We start from the raw sequence: 9,125 nt of genomic DNA, 5'->3' as shown, positions 1-9,125 counted from the left end.
GGCCATCCTGGAACTCTCTGTAGACTAGGCTGACTTTGAACTCACAGAGATCTGCCTGCCTCTGCCTCCTGAGTGCTGGGATTAAAGGAATGTATTACTACTACCTAGCTAAAGTATTTTTAAAATATATATATTGGTTGAAAAGAGAAAAAAACAAAACAAAACATGCTTTTAGCCAGATGGTGGTGGGGCATGCCTTTAATCCCAGCACTCGAGAGGTAGAGGCAGGCAGATCTCTGTGAGTTCAAAGCCAGGCTGGTCTACAGAGTGAGTTCCAGGACAGCCTCCAAAACAATACAGAGAAACCCTGTCTTGAAAAAACAAAAAAAAGTCAGCCTGATTTATAGAATGAGTTCCAGGACAGCCAGGGCTACACAGAGAAACCCTATCTTGAAAAACAAAAACAAAAAATTGCTGTTTGTGTTAACACACATGAGCATGCATGTGAGTGTGTGTATGCATGTGCCATAGCATGTGTGTGGAGGTCAGGAAACAGCTTGTAGGAGTTGGGTCTCTTCTTCTACCACGTGAGTCCCAGCTTGGGGAAAGTGCTCTATTTTTTTTTTTAATATTCTTTTAAACTCATTTTATGAGCATTGGTGTTTTGCTTGCTTTATGTCCTTGTGAAGGTATCAGGTCCCCTGAAACTGAGGCTACAGCCAGCTGTGAGCTGCCACGTAGGTGCTGGGAATTGACCTCACATCCTCTGGAAGAGCAGCCAGTGCTCTTAACCACTGACCCATCTTCCCAGCCCCTGCAGTAGTACTTTTATCTCCTAAGCCATCTCACCAGACCTTGTTAATTTGGGGTGATGGAGTGGAAGGGGTGATGCTGGGGGCCTCACATACACTCAGCAAACACTCTTATCACTAAGCTGTACCCCCGGGCCTCTGATTTTTTTGATTTGTACCTTTGTAAAAACAGGAGGAACAGACCTCTCCTCATAGCATTTTCAGGGTTGGAGGAGTGTTTTGATGTGCGTTTGTGAGTCTAGGAACTGTGGCAGCTGGTGCTAATGTATATTCTGTTTAATCTCCATCCTTTGTGTTATCTCTGCCAATCCCAGAGGCAGGGTCCACGCAGCTGGCAGCGCTTGGATTCTTGGTAGGAAGATTGTTCTTAAGTAACTACCTGTGCCTGTGTCCTACAAAAATGTTCTCTGGTCTCTGCTCATCAGCGTCTTAATTAGCTGGCCAGAAGCAGGTTCCAGCCCTGGAGCTGTATCTCAGTGAAGGAATGTTTATCCCAGATGTGTAAGGTCCTGGGTTTGAAACCTAGAACTGGAGGAGAGGTGGAGAAGATGACTAGAGAACCATGAATCTAAACTGACAGCAACCTAAGGCTTGTGGCAGGCCAGCAAGAGTCAGGGCCTGGCCGCCTTCACTGTGCTTAGCATCGATTCATTTCCAGAATTTCACAGGAGCCCTGAAAGCAGGGGCCTCACAGCACAGCTGTTCCTAACCACCCTTGGCCCAAGTCACAGGGTAACATCTCCATGGCTTCTTGGTCTGCTCTACAGTCAGGAAGAAGTGAGAGCCCCTCCCAGGCTGTGACTCCACTCGACTCTCTAAGGATCTCTACCTGTGCACCATTAACTTGAAATCTGGGAATACATTTCAGCCTCATGCCTGAGAAAGGTCCATGGCAAGCCCATGCCTAGCATGTTGATTCTCCCTTGGTGCTGCAGACGCCCAAGCACGTACGTGGGACACTAGTCCCCAGCGAGCTCCAACAGCAGCCCTAGCACCTGTCTACTCCTCTTTGCTTTTAAGAAAGCCATTTCCTAGTCAGGTGGTGGCACACACGCCTTTAATCCCAGCACTCGGGAGGCAGAGAGGGGCAGGCCTCTGTGAGTTCGAGGCCGGGCTGGTCCGACAGCCTCCAAAACAATACAGAGAAACCCTGTCTCGTAAAACCAAAATATAAAAATAAAAATAAAAAGCCACTCATCCTCCATTTGCTCATTTTTCTCCATCTCTTCAATGATGCTGGTTGGGAGCGCAGTAGCTGATGGCCAGACTGGTTCTCTCCCATTGTCCTTGTTACCGACAAATGTAAAGACAGGGCAGCCCCTGAGAAAGGCAAAAGAATTGATACTTCCATGCTACGTGTGCTGGGGCAAAGGAGAATCTTGGTCCTTACAGGACTTTAAGCTAGCCTGTTGAGAGCTGCGGTCTATTTTGTCCTCAACCAGCCGGATCCTTCTCACTGGAAGGAGGTGGAGGCAGATGGGGAGGATTGAGACTTCTGCCTCCACTACCTTACAGTTAGGAGCCACCATGACCTGCTTTTCTGTCTGTCTGGTTGAGACAGTTTCACAGTATAGCTCAGGCTGACCTTGAACTCACAGCAATTCTCCTGCCTCATCGTCCTGAGTGCTGGGATTATAGGCCAGCACTCATTAACCACTGTATTTTACTGAAGAGGGTGATCTTCCAAGAAAGGAAATGATTTCCCCAGAGCTTGTAAGTGGCTGTGCTGGGTGTGTGCAGTTTCTTGACCACTAGGCTGCCCAGCCCAGGCTTTGCAAATAAGAGTTCTCCAGTGACAGCAATTCCTTTCCAGGACTCTGGCACTTGGGGCACAGGGTGGGGGCTGATCTGCTACTCCTGCCCTGCCCCACCCGAAGGCTGGAGCCTGGAGGCAGGCCCTTTCGTTCCACCAGCAACTGGAAGAACTGGCCTCCGAGTCTTGCTAGGGGCTGGGAGGGCGAACAAGGGGGCATTGAGCCCATTGGGGCCTCACAATGGCGGCTCTGTCCCTGCTGGTCGGGGGCTGGGCCCGTTTCCGATGGGGACAATAGTCAAAAGGCAGTGACGCTGGCAGGGCCTGGAATCCCGGGCGGGATTTTCCAAGGCCTCAAAGCCTGCTGTTTGTCCTCATGGGAGACCCAGGAAGCCTGCCTCCTTACTGCCCCCCACCCACGCTGGGCCTGGTGCCCAGAGGCCTGGGTCCCCACCCTAGCCCTGAGGTGACTGTGTCTTGGGAAGGGTGGGTTCTGAGGTGGGCACAACAGCACCTCATTTCTCTTTAAATCTGGGGTGGATGAGGGTCGCCTCACATCTGCTCTCTGGCCACCTGGTCTCCATTGTGGAGGGAGGTGGCGGAGGTCAGCCTCGAGGAGATGAGGAACTGCTGAAAGTCACTATGCCGCTGTTGGGCTGTACCGTGTACAGGGTCCACTCTTACCCAGCATACTGTGCTTCATGGCCCAGTGCTGGAGAGGGAAGCATGAAAGGGCCTGTGAGGTGGGAGGCCACTTTGTGGTCCTGGGCAGTGAGCAGGCAAATGAGGCATGTCAGTGCCGTTCCCTGGCCAAGGAATGGTTCTGGATGGCCTCATATGAGAGTCGAGCCAAGCAGGTCGTTAGCTTCAAGATCTGGGTGAGCCTGGTCCCCTCCCAGCAAGTTTCTGACTTTAGAGACACCAGGACCAATTGGTCTCCTCAAAGTGTAGCAACGATAGGTGAACTTCTCCCTACTTGGTTCTCAGTTATGTCCAGGCTTGTTCCTACCACCCCATAGCTCAGATAGCAGCTTTTTCCCTTCAGAGGAACCTGTGTTCAGCCTCAGACTGCCTCTAGCTCCACGCTAGACATAGGCTCTCGGACTTCTGCCAATGCCCTTCCATATCCCCAAGTTTGAGGTTCTGTCTGGTGAGGGCCTTGGAGGGCCAGCAGGAGATAGAAACTTCAGAGCCAGGTGAAGGAAAATGCCTCTTTGCTGCTCCTTCTGAGGGCGGGAGGCCCGTTCCAGGCTCCCCAGCTGGACTTGAGGCTGGTCCTGCATTCCAGGGGCTCCAGAGCCCTTGGCCTTGACCTCCGCCTTGTACTGCCTCCTCTAGGCTCTTGTGGCTCATCTTCCTCAGCACTCAGGCTCCCCTCTTGTCCCGCTGGGCCCTGAACCTGGCAGGCCGGGGGGGGGGCACTTGAGGTCTCTTCAAGGTCTGACCCAGACACTGGCAATTCTCTAGCCTCCACTCAGGACCATAAATCAGGCTCTCTGTGGCTGTGGGTGGCAGCTGGGGGGGCCTGTCTGGTTGGTACATGCTGTGTTAGCAAGGAGCGGTGCCCAGCCACTAGCCAGGCAGACTTGGTGCTGACTGGCCCTGCTTACCCAGCTTGGGGCCCCTACCCAGGAGACCAGCCTTGGGGTAACCAAGCAGGAGAGTGAATCCTTTCCCAGGGTGTCAGGGAAAGATAAATAGTCCCTATCTAGCTTGAAACCAGGACCAGAGAAACAGTCCCCAGGGAGAGATACAGACCGCGACCCTAGTCAGAGTGATGCCAGGGTGATCGAATAGACTCCTTCCCCAGGAATGACAGATACGCACAAACTCTCAAAGAGACAAACGCATAGCTTTTTATGGAGGACTCTCTCACCTGAGGGACAGACACACGGAAATAAAGCCCCACTCACAACCACAACCATACACAGGCCTTTGCCGGGAATGAACACACAGCCCTTGAAACACAAGAAGAGCAGACCCCTGAAAGTTCTGAGGTCCAGGCAGAGGACATGAGCATCCAGCCCGAGGAGGCTGGCAAGTTGGGGCCCGGAGTCTGATTTGTCACAATCTTTGCCAGTTTCTCTAGTGTCTCTTCTACTTTCTCCTCTGCTCAGCCACTTCCTCAGCCGCAGAGGCCGGAGGTGGAAGAATGCTTGCTTTTGATCCCAGGGGACCCCTGTCAGAAAGGGACATCTGGACTTCTTTGCTCCCTCATGGCCTGGATAGAGGGTCAGCAGACAGGGTTCTGGCTATCCAGCCAGGCTGGCCACCGTCAGGAGCCCCCAGCCTGACGTCAGTCCAACTCATTGTTGTTGCTGGGGCTTGAGTCACGCCCTGTGACGCCACTGGGGTCAGCTCTGCAGCAGCTGGAGTGGCCTTCGGGGCCAGCTTCAGGGCTTAGCTCTCCCCCTGGGTACACCCCAGGATGAGGTGGGGCCATCTGAGGCCACATTCATCAGGCAACGCCAGCTGCCTGCTTCCAAGGACTCGGGTTGGTCTTCAAGGTCCCTCCCTGGGCCTTTGCTGGATCCATGGCTGATAGCACCCTGGTCATGGCCTGCTGCCTGACTGCTGAGACACTGCACTCTCGCTGAGAAGTCTGCTGCCTCTGTCCCTGCCGGTGCTGCCCCAGAGCTCCACTCTCAACCTTCAGTGAGCCCTCCCCGCCAGCCTCTTCCCCTTCTCCCGAAAACCCCGAAGCTCCACAGCTTCCCGGCACCCTCCCCGTCCTGCCCATCTGCTCAAGTTGCTGTCCTATGTTCTCTGAAGTGGTCCGGCTTTTCTTACGGTCTCACGGTGTCTAGTCACTTCCCACCTTTCTGAGAATGGGACTTGCTACTTCTCTTAACACTGGGAGATTTCTTGTCCATTTTGTTTTGAGATGGTCTTTCTTGTGGGATCCAGGCTGGCCTCATACTAACTCTGTAGCCCAGGCTGGACTTGAATGTCTGATCCTTTTGCCTCAGGCTCCCAAGGGCTGGGATTACAGGCCTGTCTTACCAGGCCTGGTTCCCTCTCCTCTGAGGCCACCAGCTTCTTAGGATAACAGCAGTAGTCACCCTCCTCACTGTTTCTGGCCCCACAGAACCTGCCGTCATTTCTTACAGACTATTTCTTTTTCTTTTAATGTTTTGCTTTGTTTTGTTTTTTTTGAGACAGGGTTTCTCTGTGTAGCTTTGGAGCCTGTCCTGGAACTCACTCTGTAGACTAGGCTGGCCTGGAACTCACAAAGATCTGCCTGCCTCTGCCTTTTGAGTGCTGGGATTAAAGGCTTTTCTTTTAACTTTAAAGACTTATTTATTTCATTTTATGTGTATGAGTGTTTTGTTTACATGTATGTCTTGTACCATCTGCATGTCAGAAGAGAGTACCAGATCCCCCTGAACTGTATCTGTCATGTGGGTTCTGGGAATCAAATCCAAGTCCTCTGCAGGAACAAGTGTTTTTAGCCATTAAATCATCTCTCTAGGTCTCAGACCATTTCTTGAGGCTTCTTGGCCATGGTGTGTCTTCTTGCTCATCTTTGTTGTAAGCCTTGGAACTCCCAGGAGCTAGAATTTGTTAATTTGTATTACATGGGTCTGATGCTAGACAAATGCTCACTGAGCTATATTCCCAGAACTCTTTTTATTATATTTTTAAATATTTATTTTCAGCACATAATTGTTTTTGCCTGCATATATGTATGTATGTGTGTGTACCATGCGCATGCCTGGTACCTAGTGTCCTGGGAGGCCGGAAGAGGGCACTGGATCCTGTAGACTTGCAGTTGTAAACTTTCATGTGGATGCTGAGAATTGGACCCAGGTCCTCTGAAAGAGCCGCAGGTCAGCTAGGCGGTGGTGGCTCACGCCTTTAATCACAGCACTCGGTAGGCAGAGGCAGGCAGATCTCTGTGAGTTTGAAGTCAGCCTGGTCTACAGAGTGAGTTCTAGGACAGCCTCCAAAACAATACAGAGAAACTCTGTCTCGAAAAACCAAAACCAAACCAAACCAAACCAAACCAAAAAAAAAAAAAAAAAAAAAAAAAAAGAGCCACAAGTGCTCTTAACCATCAAGCCATCTCCCCAGCCTTTGAGACAAGTCTCTCTAGTTCACCAGGCTTGAACTCACTCTATATCCCAGGTGGATTTGACCAGCTGGAATTACAGTCATGAGCTACCAGGCCTGACTAAACCATTGTATCTTGATCATAGCGGTCAAGGTGTAGGACTGGAGAATTCATGCCACATATAACTATTCTTTTAGGCTAAGACTGGGATATTCAGACAAGGATGGAACTCAAGGTTTGGGTGCTCTGAAAGAAGTCAGGAAGGTCTGAGGAGGCAAGGCTTGGCCAGCATGGGAAACCAAGAGGTGAAAGGACCCAGCCTCAATGACAGGCGGCAGAGGTTCAGCAGGGAGGTGGCTCGTGGAGCAGGGAGAAGAGTGAGGAATACAGGCGGGCTACAGGCCTGTCATTTCAGGTCCGGGTGTCAAGGGCCACAAGCCAGCCTTGGAATGAGGCTCTCTCAAAATCACCAATGCACTGTGCGTTGGTGGCGCACGCCTTTAATCCCAGCACTTGGAAAGCAGAGTCAGGCGGATCTCTGTGAGTTCGAGGTCAGCCTGGTCTACAGAGCTAGTTCCAGGACAGCCTCCAAAACAATATAGAGAAAACCTGTCTTGAAAAACCCAAAAAAAAAAATCACCAATGCAACAGCAACAACAAAAACAACAACAGCAACAAAGTGATCAAAAACATCAGTTGAGAGAGGAAAAAGCAGCTATAGACTGCAAGAACACAGCCGCACACATGGCGGGGGGAGGTGATAGATGTGAGGGATGGATGCTTATTTTTTATTTTATTGTATTCTATTTTTTCAAGACATGGTTTCTCTGTAGCTTTGGAGTCTGCTCTGGAACTCGCTCTGTAGACCAGGTTTGCCTCAAACTCACAGAGATCCACCTGCCTCTGCCTCCCGAGTGCTGGGATTAAAGGCGTGCGCCACCACCCCTGGAGGGATGGATGTTTATTACAGGGAATAGTTTACACTATTACAGAGAGGGCTCAAAAGCGGATGGCAGCAATGGGAAAGCCGGGAGAGCAGACGGTTTGGTTTGAGTCTTAATGCTGCAGTCTGGGGACTCGGAGACTCAAGAAAGGGCTGATGTCCCAGTAAAGAATGCTCCTTGCAGGAGAGTGAGGCTTTGTTTTATACCTGATCAGATGATGCCCACCACCCTGGGAAGGTCCATCTACTTTATTTAGTCTATCACTCTCAAGCGTCACTCTCAACAGAAACACCTTCACTGCCCATCTGACAAATGTCTGATTGTGTTCCGGTCAGGTTGAAGTTGACATATACAATGAACCGTCACAGTAAACCACTGGACACCGCTGAGCCCCAGTTTCATGATCTGTAAACTGGGACTGGTGAGGGGAGCTTTTCCTCACTCCAAAGGTACAGTTGTAGATTAGTCAGCACTGCAGTCAGTGCCTTTGAAGTGCTGGCATGAGCGTTACCAAGGTTGAATGATGTCCTCAGGGAGGCGCTTGAGACAGAAGTTGGGATCAAGTTCTGGCTTAGTGATAGAGAATTCATCTTGGAAATACAAGGCCTTAGGTTCAATTCTCGACACACACACACACACACACACACACACACACACACACACCTGGTTCTAACCCTCAGGAGCCTATTGATCGATCCTGATTTATTAATAGAATAATCCTTGATGCATTTTAGATTCCAAATTCCGCAGTATCCTGTGGCTTAAAACTGACAATGTGGAAAGTTGACAAAGATACTATAAATCAAGGTGCCACTAGACAGGTGCTGTACACTGACACATTCCTCCCTAGTTGGTATTAGAGAATGGTAGTGTGTATGGAGGGTTCTGCTGAAGCTGGACAGGTGATCGTCTGTATGGTAAAAACACCAGTTTGAACCGGGTCTGCTATTTAGTCAATGATATAAGTAAGTGACTTAAATTCTCTTATAGTCAATTTCTCATCCACCTTGTAGGATAGCTAGATACAAGACATTCACTTGCGTTGGGAGATGAAATGTATTTGGAAACCCATCTTCAGCCTCACGTTAAACAACTCGGGAGTGCCCCCTGTTGGAAGTTGAGGACACGAACTCTCTCTAGGAGCCAACAGCAACTGACCAAACCCTGTAGGCTCTGGTTTACCAACCAACCACGAAGACAACTAAACACGCTCTGAGAAATTATACAGCAGGAAAACTTAATTTGCATTCACAGAACACCTTATAGATCACAAAGATCTCTCTTGTGATCCCACACGGAAGTTCCCCGTTTGTGAACAAATTCAGAAAGGATGGGTGATGTCGGAGAAGCAACCGCATAATTGTTAAAAGACAAGACTGTCATCTGGAGATTAAGTTCCTTTTTCGAAATCTTCCTATGGGTCAAAGCTCAGTGAGCCTGACGGTTACGCACTTTGGGGCAGCACAAATTCGGCCACCCATCGGCATCGTGCTGCAGCACACCGGCGTGCGCTTATCTCCAGGGAGCCCCTCAGATATTAAGGGATCTTGGGATCTCTGTTATCTTAGGGCTGTCACCGCCGCCGGGGACCACGCCTTGGTCGCAGGGGAGAGCTCTCCGCC

Source organism: Mesocricetus auratus, unplaced genomic scaffold (assembly GCF_017639785.1).
Source record: "Mesocricetus auratus isolate SY011 unplaced genomic scaffold, BCM_Maur_2.0 Super-Scaffold_100010, whole genome shotgun sequence".
NCBI lineage: Eukaryota > Metazoa > Chordata > Mammalia > Rodentia > Cricetidae > Mesocricetus > Mesocricetus auratus.
Note: the sequence above shows the minus strand (reverse complement) of the source record.